Source organism: Haliaeetus albicilla, chromosome 5, assembly GCF_947461875.1.
Source record: "Haliaeetus albicilla chromosome 5, bHalAlb1.1, whole genome shotgun sequence".
Lineage (NCBI taxonomy): Eukaryota > Metazoa > Chordata > Aves > Accipitriformes > Accipitridae > Haliaeetus > Haliaeetus albicilla.
The window spans coordinates 16408578-16429912 of NC_091487.1; positions in this window are offsets into that span (position 1 = coordinate 16408578).

Genomic DNA, 21335 nt, shown 5'->3' on the forward strand with positions numbered 1-21335 from the left:
ATCTTCTTGTCAGGATTTTCTTGTCAAATAATGGATCTTGGCAAAGTTAAGGCTTATTACATACGCTAGACATTTTGTTCTATCATTTTTGTCCTTGTTTTGGCAAAAGAATTCGGATATTTCTAAACATTGGAAATCCCTTCATGTCTCAATTTTATTACGCGGTCTAAAAATTAATGAGTAAGGCTGCTCCTGAGGCAGCATCAGCATATGTTTCACCCACAAGCTATCTGCAAGTTCAGAGGGGATTTTTTAATTTGTTTCTTTTTCACCAGACCTTAATTATTCTGAAGACCTTGTAGCTTTCTCTCTAAGGCATCAAAACCCATTAAAAAAACGCAAGCCAAACCAAACCCTAAACCCAAGAGCCACAATTGGATTTCCAAAATTTCATGTCATACCCAGGTAGTAGCTCAGCTACAAGTTAAAAGTCTGTGAAATCGTCATGACCCGTGTCATCACCTTCTCTTGCCTCTTAGCAGGCTGGGTTTGGGCACAAGGGATGGCAGCGCGGATGCTCTGCTGTGTATCACTAGCACACACCCCAGAAGCCTGTGCCGTCCTCCAGCTCAGCAGCCCCTGCCCCAATATGTGTGCACACACACACACAGACCGCCAGACCTTCAAGGGTGTATGTGCACATATGTACACGCACACGCACGCACGCTTAATCAAGATTTATAAGATCAACTTGATAGCATTCATAGCACAGAGAAGAACTTCCATGGAATTGGCTGACCTGTGGAGATGGTCCATTGTGAGTACCAGGGGTGAGAGTCCCAGTATCTATAAAGTTCCACCGAATGGCTCTACAAACAATACAAATTTGTGGTTCAGAAGAAAATCTTGATGTGGGATTTCTTCAGGCTTTTTAACAGGGCTTGATGAAATGTTTACATCTGGTTTTCGAGAGGTGTTCCCAAGGGAATGAAAAACGGGAAGATGAAAAATGCTCTTCAGCCATACAGATCTTAGTAGAATTCTGGGAGGTGCTGTGTTAAGTGTTTAGTGTTGGGACAAGGCAGTTTTGTTCAAAAGAATTTAAACTGATGAATGTGCTGCTCCCATGTGGAGCAAAGTTGATGAAACTGGAGAATTAGAAGACTTGAAGGACTAGGAAAGGAAAGCTGTGATAAAGTGAAGGTCGTGCACAGAAAGCAGTCTGTTCCCTCTTGTCAAAGCTTTTCTTAATCATATATGTCTTGTTGCTTGCATATAGGAACAGCAGCTGCCTAACCTGGAGTTTTTTGTTGCAGTCAAGATAATGTTTTAGCCACATGCTCCTTAGGACTGAAACAGCAATGTCTGACAATTTTTAACTCCTAAGTTGCACATGGCTGGGTGCTGGAAAAGAACTGCTTCAGGATCTGTGTGCATCTCACCTCGGGGCAGGAGCTACTTCTGCTGCTTGTGGTTGTGTAAGGTTTGGATTAGTGAGTGCTCTGCTCCATGCCAGGTTGCCAGATGATTACCAGGTCAGCAGTGGACAGCATCAGATCATCTAACCTAAGATATCTCCTCCTGAGAGAAGAATCGGTGTTTCATTGATATAAAGCAGACCCGTCTTCCACGGATGACAATCGATTTCTGTCTTTGGTGGTTGTCCAGCTTACTGTGATAATTAGAGCTTGAAACCAGACAAATTTACACATCAGGTTTTGACGCGTGTGGAACTGGTTATCAGTCAGGCCAGAAAGTCCTGAACGGGGTGAACTGTGAGTTACAGAGCAATCCGCTTCAGTCACTACCGAAGGTGTGTCGGAGTAGCTCTTACACTGGGTGTGCTTTGCAGGTACCTGTTGAATACAGGGCAATTGACTCCGAGGGCTCAACTTCCCAGGCAATGGGATGCAGTTGCTGCAAAGCAAATTAGAGTCCCTGTGGACTGTGATATCCCTTTTATAAATGCTTCTTTTCTCTCTGCATGGAAAAATGAGCAATGGTTTGTAAATCTGCTGATGATCTGGGGCTGGGGAAAGAATTTGTCCCTGCTGGTGACTACATGGTAAGATCCTAGATGCAGGCACTGAAAACACTTGAGTGCCTGATGTGTGAGAGCGAAAAGGGGCTGAGGACTGCTGCTCAGTGTTTAAGTCAATGAATTTTCAGCCTGTTGGCTATGCCCTGTCTGCATCTGTCATTCCTGATGAGTGGTATCTTTCCTGTAGAGAGTTGTCTGCCTTTGACTTGTTTTTCACTGCTCCCACTGTCCTTGTATTAAAATGTGACTGGTTCCTGTACCACCAGGGAAAAAGGAGGATTGCAGCAATTGAGGAATAAGCAGCAGTTGTGGCTGAATGCTTCATCCAAACAAAAAAATTATCAGTAACAAAGAAGGAAAAAAGCTCATGGCAACAAAGAGCAGAATCTAGAAACTGTGAGACAGGATGAGGTTTTATTTCTTTTATTATCTTAGTGTGCTTTGAGGGACTGTTTTTGCAATATGCATAAAAGGAATTAATACAGTGTAGAAATAATAACAAATGCTATGTAATATTTTAATTTGTATGCAGTCTCTCACCTTCCACTCCAGGGAGCTATGTAAACACATTTCATTTAACCTCCTCACTTATGTGTGAGATGGTTAAGTACTGTCTCTATCTCATGCATGAAGAACTTATGATACAGGGGCAGATTTGAAGAAAGCAGCTTTTGCAACCTTCTGGGTCCTGTTTCTCTGCAAACTCTGGCACCCTTGGATGCTAACAGCCTAGCTGGCTGCTGCTCTAAGGCTGGGCAGGGAGGGCTGCTTCTCCGAATTGCAGAGAAGCCAGAAGGAAGGTGGTAACTGAGGCAAGTTGAAAGACATTCAACAGTAACTTTACTGCTGGGTTTTGGTTTGATTTGTTTCCCCTGCCCTTCCCCCCGGCCCCAGGTTTTATCATTTTGTTTTCTTTTCTTAAAGCAGACTTTTTCAGAACTGAAGCTGCGTTCCCTCTCTTCTTACCGGGTTGTTTTTGAAGCAAGACTAGAAGTCATGCCCCAGTGCTGGAAGTTTCAGGCATTTGTTACGCTTCTTATCTAGTAATACCATTCTTCAGCTCCACAGCAAACACTGCTGTTTATAGCAGGCATTGCTGGTCAGGTCCTGCCATTGGATGCTTGGGCATAATCCTCCTCGGGTTAGTATCTGTCTCAGAACACCATACCCCAGAACTGTCTCAGCAGTGTATGCAGAACTGAATTTCACTATGCTAAAGACTAGGCTGGGGCAGGAGAGGGTGGTAGCTGGTGATTTTGCAGGAGGAGCTGGGTCCACTAGCAGTATCCTTCTCCCTACACTCCTGGAGCTTTCAGTTGCTAAAAGCAACATCTAGCCTTTTCGCAATTCAGCTGGAGGCAAATGCACATCAGAGGCATCGCTGCTATGCTGCCTTAGGTAACTGCCTACTCTGCCTGTGTCTAGACCTGGTCTTGGTCTGACCAGTGGCAAATAAGAAGGGATGCTGCAGACCAGTTTCTCCTTCAGTAATGTATGCTTTGAGGGTCTTTCTTCTGAGCGACAGAAATAAGGCCACAAACTTCACTTGGTGTCCAGTTGTATATTTATGAGTACAGATGAGGGCTGTGGGCGTCCTTGTGAGAGATGGACAAACCTTCCACTTGCTTTGAAATGTGTTGCTTTCCTCCTGTATGTCAGGCTTGAGTTTTTTCATAGCAGAAGTGATGCTAAAAAGGAGGTGAGGACTGACCTAGCAGTACAGCGGGCTTACGTGGCAATAAAGATGGTATGACTCTAGTCCTAGGAGAAACATCACAAACATCAGGAGCACCCGAGAAAAATGTAAAGCAGCTGGTAAACTCAATTTCTACAATATGTCAGATTCTGCAGTCCCCTCCATACGGGATGGAGATTCTCCATTGCATTGAAGAACAGCTGGTAAGGAGCAAATTGACCAATCTTTGAAGTGTTACTGTTTAATTATTATTCCCAAAGACTGTGTGTCTTGGCACACCATAGTTCTAGGAGATGAAGGAGCAGACCACATTACAATTAATTTGGCTTCAGTTCACTGTATACCATCGAGAGTATGTCTTACTTGTTTCTCTTCTTTTGCATGTTTCTATTGCACAGAACTGATGAGACTTTTCCAGCTTACTGTTGTAAGACTGTTGGCAAAGACTAACAGTCCTTTTGCCTGGTTTCCTATTTTTCTCATTCCTTTATTTATCTTTGTTTCAAATGGTGGTTTCACGTTAAGAGGTCTTTGGCAATTATAGTGGCATACAAAGCTCATACCTGACTGCTCATTTGCCACTGTAAATCATGGCGCTATGGTTTCCAGAGGTCAGTGAAGCCCATTAACCCTGAAAAGGGGTACAGTCCAGTGAAATCAAATGTGTTGCATGCCACCTTTTTACCCTAATCTCCTGATTTTCCAGTGCTTCTCCACCTTCAGAAAAATCTGGAATGGAGTTGGAAAAAATATCTGCAGCTTTGCCATACAGTAACTTGCAGAAAGATGGGAAAGACTTTAAATGGGAGTAAGAAATAGGGGGTAAGTGTATGTGGGATGGACCAGTTCCTGACTATTATTTTCTTCAAATCATTTTGTCACTCAAAAATTTTGGCAAAATTTTCTTGGAAAGTCCCACTGCAGTGATGGTCTTGCATAACAGTTAGTCAACCACTTCTAGCAAAAGAGAAGGGGAAGGGGCCATGTGGGAAGGCACATGGAGGATTCACTGATGATTCCTCCAAGTTAGTGATTTTTTTGTAAAAGGTTTGTCCACAGTGTTCCATCTAGCTTGGAAAATGACTCATTAGCACTAAAGGCAGTTGAAGATAATCACCAGATAAGGAAAGGGAGAGAGATGATGTTTAGTGAGGAAAAACTGTGATGGCATATGCCAATAACAAACTGTTCCATGCTGATAAAATTTAAAGGTTAAGCACAAGTTATTGTTATAACAGTTGACCACAGCAAATCATCAGTGAAAGTGTACCTAGAATGCTCTGGAAAAAAGCTTAACACTATCTAGTATCTCTTCCATATTTGCAAGTACATTTTAAAAGCAGTACATACAAAATTATCTCTGTCTTAATGGGGAAATAAATTCAGGAAATTAAATTGAAATTCTGAATTTTGCTATGAAGCTGCTCTCTGCTTTTCCTCAAAAGATTGAAATCAGTAATACTCCTTTTTATGACGCACATCTCAAAATCCCCATTGGCCACAGGTTAAAATTTTGTTGCTGGGGCTTTTTGCTGTTGTTTTAGGAGGGGAATGATGACCTTGATTAAAATTTTAAGTTTCCATACCTACATCTGCACCTCCAGCACAGCTGCATAGACATGTTAACCTGAAGATTTTCAATAGTGTATTATAAGAGTCACAAAATAAATTAAAAGATTTTGCAGCTAAGAAGGTTGAGGGCCAAACTTAATCCACGCTTATAATAAAACTTCCATTAATATCTGTGCTGCATTTGTGGAAGTGTTCTGAGCTCTGAACATTTTGAACCTATGTAGGATCAAGGTTTTAAAAAAAAAAAAAAAAAAAAAAAAAGAAGAGAGAGAGAAATATTATTAGTCCACTGTTGCAAGACAGCATGGCAGAGACAAAGAAGCCTTGTCAAGGGGAAGTAACAGGTTGGTTTGAAAGCCAGTGTCACAGCTAATGTTGGACACTATACTGCTGTCCCTGTGGGACTGCTTGTCAAATCACAACGAACAGAATCAGGTAGATGCTACAGCTCTATGATATTGTTCATACTAACTTCGTACTCTGTCGTGTGACACCTGGCCCAGTGTGATGTTCCCTTCCCTGGGGATAGCATGGATAAAGCAGAACATCACGTCTGTGGTGGTCTCAGCTGCCAGTGAGGAATGGGTACGGGAGAGTGGTGTTCTTCAGGCTGAGGACCTGGGTCTGAGGAGAGTGCTGAGGGCAGGAGGACCTTGATAATAAATTCTGTCATACTCAGACCTTGCAGTGAAATTTTTCAGGATAAGTCTCCCTTTTCTATCCGTACTCCTGATAAACAGCTGCGGAGAGGCACACAGTGCTAATAGAGGTGAAGGAGGAAACAACCTCTCTTGGTCTTTGAAAGCCCTGGAGTCCTTTTCACCCAGCAAAGTATCCTCGTTTGTAGTACTATTCTATGAAGTAGTGTTACTGTAACAGTGCACTGATCTCAATATCCATATGTTTCAGGTAGTAACACTGGTTACAAAAAAGAGTCCCAAGCTTAGAAACTTCATTCTATTCATCTGCTAGAATCTTGCTTTGTCTTTTATTTCCCTTCTCAGCACCATCCAAAACCCAAAGAGAAAATAACATTATTTATGTTCATTTCTAAAGGAAAAACAAACCCAGCCTGTTTTCTGTGTACTTTAAAATGCCTGAAGCCTGTAAAACATTGCAAGTGTTAAGCAGCTGCAACAACCATCAGTCACTGCAGCAAAGAAACCTCTATTCATGCGGTAGGATTTTTATTCTAATATCTTGCCAAATAAGCATCATCTGTAACAACTCTATGGGTTTTGACTGAATGTCAGCTGAGCAAAGGAAAGATGACATGTCGGGAACTTCAGTCTTCAAGAGCTGGTGAGGTGACACTTCTGGAGGGATAAGAAGGCTAAAAGGCAATGAAGCAGAAGGCTAATGTAAAGATGAAGTTGGCCTTGGCAGGATTGTTTGTCAGCATTTAACTGCATAGCCCACTGGGGGAGGAAAGGGAAGAAAAAAGAGAATAATAGCAGAGAGACTCAGTCAAAACCAGAACTACTAACCAGCTTATTTGTGTGTTCTGCTTGATGCTCAGTGCAAAAATCAAGGGAAAAACTCATGCATAAAAGTTTGTAATAGAAAGAGGCTGCTTCCCTTCCTTTTCCTGCCAGCCTTGATTTTCTTGCCTGTGCTCCACTGTTTCTAATCTGTTCACATCGCATGTCCTCTAGTTCTGTGCTCCCTTCTTCATCCTATCTCCTGTGATACCTCTGCTGCTGTAACTCCATCCTTCCTAGCTCCCACTCTTCTTGCCTTTTGTCTCTTCTTCCATACCCCCTATTTTGATAATTTAAATAGCTTTAAGGGGTCTGTAGCTGGGGGACAAGGAGGGGATGTCTTCCAGCAAGGGCACAAACAAGGAAAATTAGAAGCATTTAAAATCTGGCATTTCAAACAATGATGCATGATTCCCCTTACAGGGCCTCCCTGATTCCCTGCCTTCTTCTGCCAGTATGCAATTGTGGTAGCTGGCTGTAAAAGCTGTAGTAATAAAGATGTTTAGAAGCCATCTAAGCACATGCAGGCTGCTTCTGTCTTTCTGAACTTAGAGACAAGTATAAATGCCTTCCACAACCTTGAATACAAGAGCCTCTGGAGCGATCCCTGGTTCTGCTCATGGGTGCTCTGTGCAGGCGAGAGTCTCGCCCTGCACTGGTCAGGATCTCACCCTCTGCATGCAGGGGCATCGCTGCTCGAGTGACCGGTGTGGAAGGGAGAACGTAACAGGTCAAACAGTCCGAGTACTCAAATATCCTGCCCGTGAGTGTCTTGCTTGTACCTTTGCTTATGTGTATGGTGTCCTGAGACATTTTAGGAGGAGGGAAACCAGTCCAGTTGTCAGGGTAGTAATCTTGGACTCCCAGTTCCCTGCTCTGCTGCAGGCTGAGGCAAGTCTTTGTAATTGTGATAAGGAACGTGCTGAAGCCTTCAAACCCATACTAGGCATACTAGGACTTGGGGGTATTTTCCATTAAGGTTTTGTGTGTTTGCTTTTAAGTCACTGTTGCTTTTTCAGTGAATAATGGAAAGTCTATACCTATCCCTGTTCTTGAATACTATATAGAAAATATAATTTGTGCAGAGAATAACTTTTAATGACTAGGTCTTTTTGGCGGTGAAAGCTTGTTAAAGACGGTTGTTGAGAAAATGCGCAGCTCTAAATCAATTTTTTTTAAAAATGAGCTTCAATGGTATTTAAGTGATGGGTTACAACCTCATGAAAAGACTTTTCTGTAGCACCCTATGAATATTAAATATTTATGGTTAATGCTCATGAAAGGTGTGTGCAGAGGAAAAAGCAAGAGTGTGTGTGTTGGTGTGGGGGAGAAAAATAAGGTTTTGTTTGTTGTTCATCCCTCAAATAATTTTAACCTTCTAATATACGTGAAGTACAAACACTTGTGAAGCAGAGCACTGGGTATGGTGGCAGGGGAAGAAGAGCTGTTCATGGCTTATGTGCTACCTGCCCAGTGACATGGAGCAGGTAAATGATGACTGTAAGGAGGTGGGGGTTGTCCTGCCTGCTCAGGATCCAAAGGTCAGTGAGATCGGATGGCAGTCTCCTCTCATTTTGTGTATCTCCTCTATGCTCCAATAACCCCAATATGTCATTTAGTTCCAATTTAAGGAGGGAAATAAAAATTAAAGAGAAAAGATTTTATTTCTAAGAGTTTAAAATTCCAAAGGGTTTTCCTTTATAATTGATCTGTTTCTATATTCTCACAGAACCTGGAGAACAGAAAAATATTGGCAGTTTTAGTCATGTGTAAAAGTTCTGATTTCTAACAAACCTGGGGATAACAAGTGTCTACCTCTTTATGAAATGTGACCTGGATTTCAGGATTCTGCCTTTGGGATGCTGAGGAGAGGAGAACTGCACTTCCATGTGCAAATTCAACCCTGGAAAATCAGCTTCCAGCTGTTTTGATGCAGCGGTGCTTCTTGCTGTGTTCAGTAGCGTTTGCTGGCTTTTTTGCTTTAAGTGAGATGAGAGTGAGAGACAATTCTGAGTGACTTGTGAAGAAGCTAAGGATTACTGGTGCTCCTTTTCTTTTTTTCTTTTCTTTAAATAGAGGTCAGACTGCATTTGCTTTATGACTTCACGTGCCTTATTCTTTTTGTTTTCATGTTAAATGAAAGAGTCTTCATGTTGTAGCTTTTGTTGCAAAAAGTGAATGGTTAAAGGAGAAAGTTACAGCTGAAGTACATGAGAAATCTGCCCAGTCCTCCATCTGTAAATATGTGTTCAAAGTATTTCTGAAGTTAAAAGCTAAACCAAATGATCAGCTGATATTAATGGCATGGATTTTTTTTTCTTACTAAGATGATACAAAAGCCTTCCGTGCTCTCTACTCCCCTCTCTTTCCTTCCAAATAACTTTTCTAAGCCAAAACCAGTGTATGTTATTAAATTATAAATTTTGAAAAAGTGAAAGCCTGTGTAGGCATGTTGATGGTCTGCCATTTTAGCAGGTGTATCAATCCTTGAAATCATCCTAGATGAGCTTCTTTGGACAAGCAGTTTCTCCTGTATTCAGCTGGAACAGACAGGCCCTTGTTTAATTAAAACTCTAGTAATTATCTGGTCGAGAAACTCCAGTAGCAGCAGAACTCCTGGTGGGGACCACAGCAAGGCGCGGCAGAGGCTGCCTGCTTCCACTTACTGGAAGCTTGTAGCCGGATGAACCACCTTCTGCCTCACAGGCTGGCAGATCTTGGATGCTTCAGTGTCACTGTGTGGAGAAATCCCCCAAACCAGATGCGTGTGCCACACGTGACACCTATGCAATGTTGCTTGCTAAGAACAGGCCAGAGCCATGATTTCAGTTTCAAACTTGAATTCTCTCTGAGCAGGAAGAGCTGCACACTTTTGTTTGGATTCACCTTTGTTGTGACTTTCTTAATTTGGGTCGGTGGACTGCAAGGACAAGGAATTAATCACTTGTTCTTGAAATCTTGTCTTGTAGTCATACTATGGTTGTCTGGGCTGAAAACGGCCCAGGGGATGAAGCTGGACAGCTGGTTCCAAGACATGATGTGAAGATCCTCCATGAGATACCCCAAAGAGTGCTTGCACAGCTGAAACTGAGCATGGAAAGAAGGGTGCAGTTTTATTACTGGTGGTCTTAAAGGTATCCTCAAGTTCCTTGAGTTTTGAAAACAACATATGGAAAAAAAAAATTTACATTTATTTTTACTTAAGAGGTTAATTCTCTGTGTGGAGCTTGAGGATGCAGGAAATGAAACTGTGCAGGGAAATGTCCTTCTTTTATTTTCTACAAGTGACATACTGACAGTTGTGTCCATCCCCTTCACTTCTGTAACTGCATTGAAGTGTAGCTCAACTCCGCTACACCCAGATTTCTGGGCCATCACCCGCTTGGCCGTGACCTGTTGCAGGGGTGTCTACGTGCTTCACGGGGGGTGGGCAGTGTTAGTAATGTTCAAACACTGCAGTTCAACAAGGTTATCCTAAGAAAATGTAAAAAGGTTGGGGTTTTTTTCCAGATTTGGGTATCGAGATAAAAGTAAATAAAAAGAAGTTAAATGACTTCTTGTTCCTCCCCCCCCCCTTTCCTCAAGTAAGTTCTGTTGGAAAACATTCTTAAGGATCCTTATGACACTTGAGAATATCTCCCAGTTTGAGAATAATGGCTTTGAATTACAGCAACTTGCATCTTTACTGGTCTGTGAAGAGTAGTTTATATTTAAGATTAAAATGGTCACTTGCTGTTATCTGATGGGCTCCTGTTTTTTCCAAGAGAAGGCTTATAGTGTTTCACTCTAGCTGTTGTGTTCCCCATGAATTTTTTAAAGGCAAACCAAAATTACAAGAAATAAAACCAAATCAGAATCTGATATTTGAGGAATTTCTTGCTTTGAAAAAAGAGGAAAAAATATAAAAGAAATTTTACGAAATGCTAAAATGTCCTGTTTCAAACTACTACTTACATTAGAAATTGTTTTGAATTTTTTAAAGTTCAAACAAAAATTTGTTAAACTAATTATCTACAATTATGTTGCCTCAGGGTAGCTGTAATTTGAGAATTTTATTTTGTCATTAAGGTAGTCTTTAATAATCTGAATGTGTGATAACCCCAATATATAAATTGAAACTTGCTGTCTACATGTTCTATCTGATCTGGATCAGTCACTTCAATGTCAAGGAATTCACATCTATTTGTGTGTAATTCATGATCTCAGAAAATAGTTGAAATAGTTACAGCTGAGAAGTCAAAGTTATAAACAGTTAAAACTTGTGTCTTGTTAGGTCTTTCCACTACTCCCAGGGGCAAAGCTCTTCCCCCCCCCCCTTTTCTCCAAATATTTCGTTTCCTTGTTTGTTTAAATTAAAATGGATCCTGTCTTTAACCTGACTTTGGATAGGGTTTTTGTTTGCTTTGGTTTTTTGGTGTTGCCAAAGGATTTTGCTCAGAAACTGTCCCAGTGCTGCTGGTGAGAAAAAATTATCTCAATCCATAAATGTTAGTGAGTATGAAATGGATTTTTTTTTTTTTTCTGTGCACTTAGTGTCAGGTTTTTGTATAGCATAAAGAGGTGGTGAAGATAAGACGAAGTGTAGATAAGAACAGTCTCATCCAGACTGGTGCAGCCCTTGTTACATATGCTAACTGCAAAACTAACTGTGGCTCTCTTCTTCCAATGCTTTCTATTAAAATAAAACCTATAGATTAGCTATGCAGTGACTCATTATTTCCACAGGTTCAGTATTAACTTGCAAACATGCAGTCTGCATGACAGAGATTTTTCAGGCAACAATCTCCCATGAGAACAAGAAGAATGTTTATGAAATGATTTATTGTCAGATTGAGTGCTAAAGATTATTTTGTGCCTTGCATTGGGGAGTTTTTCTGCAGGGCATGGTTACTCATATCAGCAAAAGTTAAAACAGAAACATTCTTTACCCATTACGTGTATTTCCAGTGCCTGTAGCTCCATTAGCTTCCGAACTCATTCATTGTATATGTTGCTTCATTGTGTTTTCCATAAATTCAGCACTGTAATAACAGAATTTCCCTATTCCAAGAACTGGATTTGTGATACTTGGTTTCATCTATGCTAATGTAGGCCAAATCTTGGCACCAGCCATGAAGAACTGGTCATACTATCTTGTATAAATACACCCTCAGAGTTTGGTGAGATTATTTCAGTCTTGTGACTTCCTCTATAAACATTAATCCTAAGTATGTACTTTGGGGGACTATTTTCAAGTAAATATAGTATATCTATAGGGAAAAATTAGATTACCTGGAGGGTTGGCATGTTCTAGAAAGAATATGCAAGAATTGCCAATGTCTTTCAGTTTTCTCACATTTGAACCTGACAATGTACATTATCTGTAATTGGTAGCAACTTGTGTGTACAGCTTTCCTCAGTGCATATTCCTTGTGCATCTTCCATATGGTAAAATATTAGATAATCTAACACTTCAAAAACATCTCTATGATTGAAATAGCGCTATGTCACGCATTGCTGACAGTGCTCAGCAATAATGGTTTAGCTGGTAGAATTTATAGTGTAGTGTGAGTGCCCACAGTGCAACAGGCAGATATAAGTTCCCATCTCCCTTGAAGGGCTACCCCTTCCACAGCACATGCTCAGCATCCATCACCACTGAAATGCTGGGGCAGGTTTACAGCTGCAGCTGAATTTGCATTTACCTGTCAGCAAGGTCAGGGTCTAAAAGCAGAGTGATTTCATGCAGTCCAAGTGTGCAAGCAAACCCAGGTAGCAAAGGTGACAATGAAAAAGGTAGGCATGCAAAAGTGAGAAGCAAAAATGGAAGATTATCCTGGAAGAGAATACTTCCTGGTACAAAAGCAGATTAAAGTTTTATAAGTTGATTTGATCATTTTGGCTTGCTGCACAGTGTTAGTTTATTTTTTTGTTGTAGATTATCAGTAAAGAACTTTGTAGTGGGTATGATATTTTATTATATCCTGGGTATTTAGTCGCATCTGTGACTGTTAGTCTTTTCAGTTGTTTTTCTATTAAAAGTAATTTCTCCTTCTGAGGTTACTTTTGCTTGGGCTGTGTCACTGAGGGCCGACCAATAGTGTGCTGCACCTGAGCTGTCCTCTTTGGTGTAGATCTGTATCCATTTTGCTCATGAAGGGTCCCAGTAAATATTTTTAATTGAGAGCAACTGCAGAGCCTACAGGGCAGAGAAGTGTCTTGCATTTCCATTCAAGCAGAATACTTTTCCCCAGGGCTGTTGGAATGAAATAAAAATTTATTTACAGTTTAATCTTGTTTTACTTCAGATAAGGCTGGTCATAAGGGCAGATTTGATATTCTGCAATTGAAAGTTGCTCATTCCTCCCTCATGCTGTTAAAAACTGGAGGCAGTTCTCGGCCATCTCCTGTACGCTTGAGTTTTTTTAAAACACTTTGATACCTTCCCATGCAAGTTGCTCTGTGTCTGCGAGAAAGGGATAGATGGTTCAGCTACCCTGGTGGATTTGGCAAAAATCCCCAGAAAACCTATGGGATCTGTTCAGCATGGTGTGCCCTTTTAGGCTGGACCCAGGGAACTTATGTGCAGTAGAGAAAACTTGAGGCAGGGCACCTTCAGGCTGACTGTCTCTGGCTACCAGAATGCTCCAGTGAGGCAATCAGTGATCAGCTCAGTATAAATTAAAGGAAAGCTGAGATTACTCTGAGTACGAAGAACCTACGGTTGGAGTTTAACAATAGTGCCCTGTCAGAAAAAAATAAACAGGGCTCTGCCTTGAGACATAAGCCCATCTTCATTAGGACAGTCTCTAATAAAACCATCTGACTGAGCTGCTAGACTGTATCCACATACAGCTAGGGTTTTCCACACCACTGTGAAAGTCAGTCTTGCCAACACCCAGAAGCAGTATGTGCACCTGACTGTATTGCTGAATTCAGCTGAGAAGCAGGGCCTGGTGCTACGTGCCCGCAGAGCTGGCATAGCTTGTGAGTGCCAAGCAGCACCCAGAGCAGGGCATGCACGCAGGAGCATGAGAAGTGGTGTGCAGCTTCAAATCAAAAGTGAGTCTAGACATTCTGGCCACAGCAGTGGCTGATGGTGTTAACTTAGAGGAAAAAAAATAAGAACAGTAAAAGTGTGGATAATTCTTCCCAACTTCAGCAGTTTTAGGATTTCCTAAACTGGTCTCTGTAGTTATATAATCTTACTAAATATCTCTAAATAAATCTGTTCCCATAAATGTACCTAGTATACATACTGGGGGAGAGTAATTATACCTAAGCCATGTAAATGTTTTTGACTTGAATTTATTTCTAAGAATTGTTTAGAGGGCTTGTGGTTGGTTTTTTTTCTTTTTATTTACAATTCCTGCAATCAGTATTTACAGCAGAAATATTTTTTATTTTGCTAATTATTTTATTTTCTGTGTGGACAAATCTAAAGCAATTCCACTTAACGTTTACCCTTTTTATTTTGCTGTCAAACAATGTGCATATTTTGTGCTGAGCATTATGATGTTGAGAGGTGTCTGCCTGGGCTGGAAAGCACCCTGAAATCACACTTCAGGGGCTTAGTTTGAGATTCCTGGTCAATTTGTTTGTCCTGTACTGCACTATGGTGCATTTTGGAAAGCAAAAGACTATTTCCGCAACGCACATAATCAGACTGGGAAGAAAAGCCTGTAATGGAGAGCATGAGGGATAAGAACCACAGCCCATGTAGGGTTACTGGGAACATTCAGAGGGACGGAGCTTGAGGACAGCTGTAATGGAAAGCATTTCTGAGTAATCAGAAGCCTCAAGCATGTTTTAAATTATAAAAGGCTCTTGTGAAAGCGAGTGGCAGGCAAGAAGCTGCTAGAGGAGAGTATATCTAAACATCCGTGCTTAAATTTTCCATTTCAAATGAGAACAAGAAGCCATGTGTATATCTGGGTGCAAGGCTTTTTTCCTCCCCTGTTGTTTGCAGAACAGTTAACACATAATTGGTGCTAAAGAAATAAGGGACTTGTGGTGAAGTCAGACATTGCCGACCCCAGCGCAGACTGCTAACCAGATCGTGTCCCAGCGGGCCACTGAATCACCATCTGAAGCTTCCCCTTTTGCCCTCATGCTACAGAACAAGGAGTGTCAAACTGTGCAATTGGAGATGACTTTGGCATGACGTGGGCAGGTGTGCTCCCACTGGATGGTGATGGTCTAGTAGAGCCTAGCCTAGGAAGCGGCGTGGCTTCCATCCGGTCTCTCCAGGAAGCGGCGTGGCTTCCATCCGGTCTCCCCAATGGACACTGGGTGGGAAAGCACATACCTCCATACAGTGTATAGTATGGTATTGCAGGTTCCTGTGACAACAATAATCAGATTTGATAAATGCTGTGCTGTTGTACTAGATTGAGGGTTATTGTAGATAAGTTTTCAAGGGGTGTTTCTGGAAGTAGTAGTGGCTTCTGCCTGCTGTCATCCCTGTAATGCGCAGCAGAGGTGTGACTGGATGGTCAGGGGGTATCATGGCAGCCTCTTTTAGAGGGACTGACTGCTGGGATGAATTAGCCTGCAGTACTCTTTGTGACAGTCCTTGAGTATGTATAAGCTGTGCTAGGATTAGTTTCTGACATATAAAATTACCCAGAAAACTGGCCATTCTCACTAACACTGGACAGAGAGCTCTTTGCTTAGGAATTTCTCCTAGGATATTAGGATAGTAACCAGCCCACCCTGCTGCTTTCTCTTGCTTAGACAACTACAGTTACTTCCTCATAGCCTCTCGCCAACAAAAATAGTTCACAGGACAGCTTCACTATAAAAATAAGTAGAGGCAGGCGTGCCTTGCAGCAACCACTGGCGTGTGAGACCAGGTTTTTAGCCTAATATAGTGATTCGTACTCTGACTTCTGTTTCTATTTACAAAGATCAAAATAAAGCTCAGAAGTATCATAATTTGTGTGTTTGCAGCAACTCCTGGCACATGCATTTGTGTATATGCAGGTATTCATACAGGCTTCCTATTAGAAAAGGCCCTTGTGTGCTTCTGCCAAGTGCTCCAAGACAAGTGGCCAGGTTTTTACAACAGCTCAGCTTGCCTGATGCAAAGACCATTCAAATATTTAGATGAAAACATTTCTATTAGAATTGCTGAAAGCTTTGAACACCTGGTCTGAAGCGCCCAGACATGATCTGAGCTATCTTCAGTTTCCTATGTATTGTTAAATGCCATGGGGGCATTTTCCTGCTCTATTGGCCTTGCTGATTCACAGAGAAATGGTGCTGACTCCTCTTGGTAGTCACTGCCATTTTATACCTCTCTAGAAAGTACTGGCATGCAGGTAATTTCCCCACCCCGCACCCCCATCCCTGAATTCAAACGAACCGATGTGAACCACCACAACTCACTGTTTCTGAGGGTGCATAGTAGTACCAGTAAACAGGACAGAGTATATTAATTAGCCTGGAAAGCATCAGGGGAAGAAATCCAGGTGGACTAGTTAGCCTCCTCTCCAGCCAAATGAGTATAAACAACATTCAGAGATGAGAGAGACAAATGCAATGCAGTTGTTTATGGTCAGATTAAAAGCATAGGATAAATTCCAACTATTGCTGCAAACAGCTTGGCAGGAAGGGTGTTTCATTGCATGGTAAACCAAGGAATGTACATTTGTAAGAAAGGTATGCTCTTCCCTTCACCTTGTCCAGGACCTGAAGAGCCTTGAGGTATTTATGGCAACTATAAGGAAGTGTACAAAACCTGTTTCCCCCAAAGTGGTCTTGTATTTTAATGAGTTTTAATATTTCACCAGCTCATATTTTCAAGTATTCTGAATGTTATTTATCACTGAAGTGAATACTCCAGGTTTCTTTTAGCACAATGCAGTCCAGAGCTCTCCGTGCTGACAGGAAATATTGGCACTTGGTTATAAGTCGCACCACATGGGGAACAGAGGAAACGACTGACCCCACCTCCCATCTCCCCAAATTCTGACCTGGCCTCAGGGCAATTCCTTTGGAAAAAGAGGTACTGTAGCAGGAGAGGAGTGTTCGTCGCCCTTTCTGGCAGGCATAGGGATGAGACCTAACGCAGGTGGGGTGATAATGCTGGTCAGTGTGACGGGGCAGATGCAGGAGTGTGACCATGTGGCAGTGATGCTATGCAGTAGCAGTTTGGACATGGCAGCAAAACACCAGGGAGAGGATGGCCTCCTCACCCTCATAAGGAGGCAGGTTGTAGGTTATCCTTTGCCTGTGAGAAAAAGGCAGCGCTAACCTCATAACTTCCTGTTTATAGTATTTGGAGTAAGTTATGTTTAGCTGTGAATAGCACTGCAAGTGACGTTCTTTTTCATAAATTCCTTTAAGTATAATTTCTAATGGAGAAACCAAGCAGCTAGTAATTTATCTTTCATTTTCATTATGTGCTTATGCCATTGAGGGTCAGAGGTGTCTGAAACTTGCACAAAGCAGACACAATGGGTACTGTCAGTGACCGTCCTCATGTGCATTTTAGCTTACACACAAGAAGGGCTGATCCACATCTTTTCTCAGTGTAGTTCAGTACGTCTGCTCCTGGTTGTGTGATACGGTGGCTGGGCAGCTCTGCCCCACTTACTCCTTCTCTGATCCAGGCTGTTTTTCCATCTTGTCAGCAACAGATCTTGGGGCTGAAGTTGGCTGTGATGCATGTGCTGTGGCTGTACCATGCTGGTGTAATTAGTAGTGCTGATGGGACAAAACTCTCTTGTTGCTAAAATAATGTGATTGTGAACGTGGCTGTGGCATATGGTCCCATTGCCGTGTATTTTCTCATCCCTGTGTTATCCGTGAAGGATGATGCTGGGGAATAGTTGGATTTGCTCAGTTGAGAATTTCCCTGCTAGAGGAGACTTTCTGGATGATATGCAGTTGAGGTATCCACCTCCTTTTCTTCTTCCTTGCCCAGGTTTAACACGGAGCTTAAGACCAGGTTATGCTGTGGCATGTGGCTGTCTGTGAGCTATTTAGAGCGTGCAGATTTTGTCCCCAGATGTGAGGCAGTACTTGGCCAATTTAATCAACTGGTAGTCTGCCCAAATCCCTTCTTTTGGCAAGCAATTTATTAAGGAGCTAAATGATTACTCAGCAAAGCTAAATGGATTTTATTAACATCAGAATTTGCATTGGAAACAATGGAGAAGTACCAGCATGCATTTGAATTTTGTAGCAAGCTTTTTAGCTCTGGGATCAGAATATTAGGGATCTGCAGCTGTCCAAACTGTGGTCCTAAGAAAACGTGTTTTCATCTCAACTTTCATAGACGAACTTGTTTCTACATGGGAAGGCCTAGAAACTTCTCCAAATTAGGCGGGGACCTAACTAATCATTTGGGCAGTTCCATCTAAATAATTAGGCAAGCTCAAAATTGCTTGGACTGGAGACTTTCCCAGAACAGTCATCTCATCTATGCTAACAGAATGTTCTCTTAATTTGGGCAGACCCTTACTTAACCTGGTCAAATGTCAACTGTACAAGCATGGGGAACTTAAGCAGAGACTTTCTGGGGAATTTGGTGAAAAAACAAATGGCAGCCTTCTAATGAAATAATAGAATTCATTAAGCGTTATGCATTTAAAATGAAACCAGCAGGTGTCCCATGTTCTTCGATAGCCATGATCTGTACAGTCACCATAGAGTGGTGTCTTGGAGCTATTTATTACATCGCTATGTTGACTTCTTGTGATGGTGTTTGAAAAACTGTTTGCCACTTGTCTTCTGGTTTAGAGTGTGATGAAAACCTTGATCATCTCTCCCTCCCAGACAGAGGCATCGCTTGGGAGGTGCTGTATAAACAAGGGGATTCAATGTCTGGTTCCAAGATCAGAAGTAAACAGGAGAGTCAGCAGAGGCCAAGGTCTCCCAGCACCCAGACTGTTGCCTCTCTGGCAGACCAAACTTCCTCTCAGTCTGCTTTAAGCACTGACTTAAAGAACAACAATTGTCATTGTTGGTCCCTTCCCTCATATGGCTAGCCTTTTAAATACTGCATTGCCATTGTGTGATACTCCAGGGTTTCCTCCATGCTATTGAATTCTATTTTCCGTTACAAAGTCAGGACTAGATTGAGTGTTTACTTTCAGAAATCCAACCCCAGAGGAAACAATTATGGTTTTCCTCTTGGCCATCTGTCTTGCTGATAATTTGTTGTGCTGCGGACACAATTTATTTTTAGTTAATTCTGAGCTGTAGCATGTGTCTTTGTTGCTGTAACACTGTTTTGCCTTTTCATGATCATTTACCAAGATGTTTCCACTTAGTCATGTTCCTTACAGTCAACATCTATCTGAAGAAGCTTGCCTCCCATTCCACTTTTGTCACATTTGGGAATATACAGAAAGTCTCAGGTTTCTCACTGAGGGTGGAAATTGCAGTCTTCCACTGAGTCTGAAATTTTTTTTTTTTTTTTATGTCCAACATATTCAATCTCAGACTGCTTGAAATTCGTAAGGTACCATTTACATAAAGTACAAGATGAAAAAACCCCACCAAACCAATAAACAATAGATCTCAAAGTATACTGTTGTCTTGCCCTTTTCAGAATACTGGACTAGAATATTTCAGTTGGAAGGGACCTACAATGATCATCTAGTCCAACTGCCTGACCACTTCAGGGTTGACCAAAAGTTAGAGCATGTTATTAAGGGCATTGTCCAAAAGCCTCTTAAACACTGACAGGCTTGGGGCATCAACCACCTCTCTAGAAAGCCTGTTCCAATGTTTGACCACCCTCTTGGTAAAGAAACGCTTTCTAATGTGCAGTCTAAACTGCTCCTGGCACAGCTTTAAACCATTCCCAGGTGTCCTATCACTGGATCCCAGGGCAAAGAGCTCAGCACCTCCCTCTCCACTTCCCCTCCTCAGGAAGCTGCAGAGAGCAATGAGGTCACCCCTCAGCCTCCTTTTCTCCAAACTAGACAAACCCAGAGTCCTCAGCCACTCCTCATGGGACATGCTTTCCCAGTCCTTCCACCAGCTTTGTTGCCCTCCTCTGGACACATCCAAGTACCTTGAAAACTGTTAGGTAACTACTCTGTTCCTGACTTAAATACTTGGGAGAGGGCAAATTCTGTGGCTCAAGTAAAACAATCACAAGCTTCCACTCATACTGGATTGCTTAAAAACTTATTTGGCATTACTAAGTAATCTCACTCACTTTTAGCAAGATCAGCATTGTGGCTCTATGAAACTTCAAATTAGTGCTGTTTTGCCAATACACCACTATAAAAGTTGATGAATAACAGCTTCAGAGTGGTGTCCCAACTAACCACTGGTGGCCAAGCAAGATCATGCCTACCTGTACAATTAAGCCTCAGACCACAGATATTCTTGTAATATAACTCTACTGGTTTTCTAGATCTGAGTGAGCTGGTCCTGGGATAAGATGTGCCTGTGTCTGGCAGCTATAGGCACTGTAGACTCTGCAGCGGTTCAGCTTGGTCTCTCCGTTCCTCAGAGTGCTCCAAATAGTAGGCTGTAATGGAAAAAAGTGTCAAGGATGTCAGCTTTTCCACCTGCAGGCACATGAAGGGATAGAGTGGTGTTCACAGCTGCCTCTGGGGGCAGGGAATAGATCACTTAGGTGTGATGCAAGAAATTAAGCCCCACAAGGGGTCTGCACGTTCTGGATACACGTCAGGTTGGGGTCGGTTCTGGCTGTGCACAGCAACGCTACTTGTCAGAGCCTGACAACACGAGGATGTGTTTTGGGTACAGTGGTGCCTTGCAACAAGATGACTGATGTATGCATGGGCAAGTTATCTTTGGTACAGCCAAGTGAGACAGACTCCCTTCCTGGGCAAGGGAGCTTCCTGAGAAACGGATATGCTGACCCCAGGAGAACACTATGCTAACATGAATTTACTGCTGGGTATAGATAGGAAAGTGTCTTCAGGTGTCTTGGCCTAATGCTGCATTGCATCATATAGACATATCCCTGAGATCAGAGAAATACTATTGGGGTTTTGTGCAAGTTTGGCTGAATCCTGTGTATGTCGTGATTTTAAAGGGGTGGTTGTTGTCGTTGTCGTTTTTGTTGTAGGTTTGTATTAAAAAAAAAACAACAAAAAAACCAAAACAAAAACAGACAACCCCCCCACCACCAAAACCAAAACAACAGAAGTGGCTCTCAACATCTACAGTGTTCAGTATATGATTCAGCAAGTGAAGATTTAAGATAAGAGCTCTCGCTCATTAAGTTGAGGTTCTGAGATTTCCTGAATGGTGACTACCAAGCTGTAGAATGAAACCCCACAGATTGAAAGGGACCAAAATTAAAAACAAGCATCATGTAAGAAGCCAAGGAAAGAAAAAAAAAAAATCAAATGTAGTAGCAACACAGAAGATGCACTGCATATTTAGTTTAGAAAGAAAAATTTAAAGAGAAAGGAAAAAAATTGATCAGAGATTGGATGTCCACTAAGGCGCTACTTCTTTTTATGTGAAACACCGGAAAGAGGAAACATTTTATTGTTAATACATGCCTTAGTGAGACGGGATATCACTCACTGAAAACCAGGGAAGCAGTGTCAAAGAGTGGCGACAGGAAACATAACATTACCAAATTTCTTTCAAGGTCCACTGGTCTTGGGGTGGGTTGCTTTTA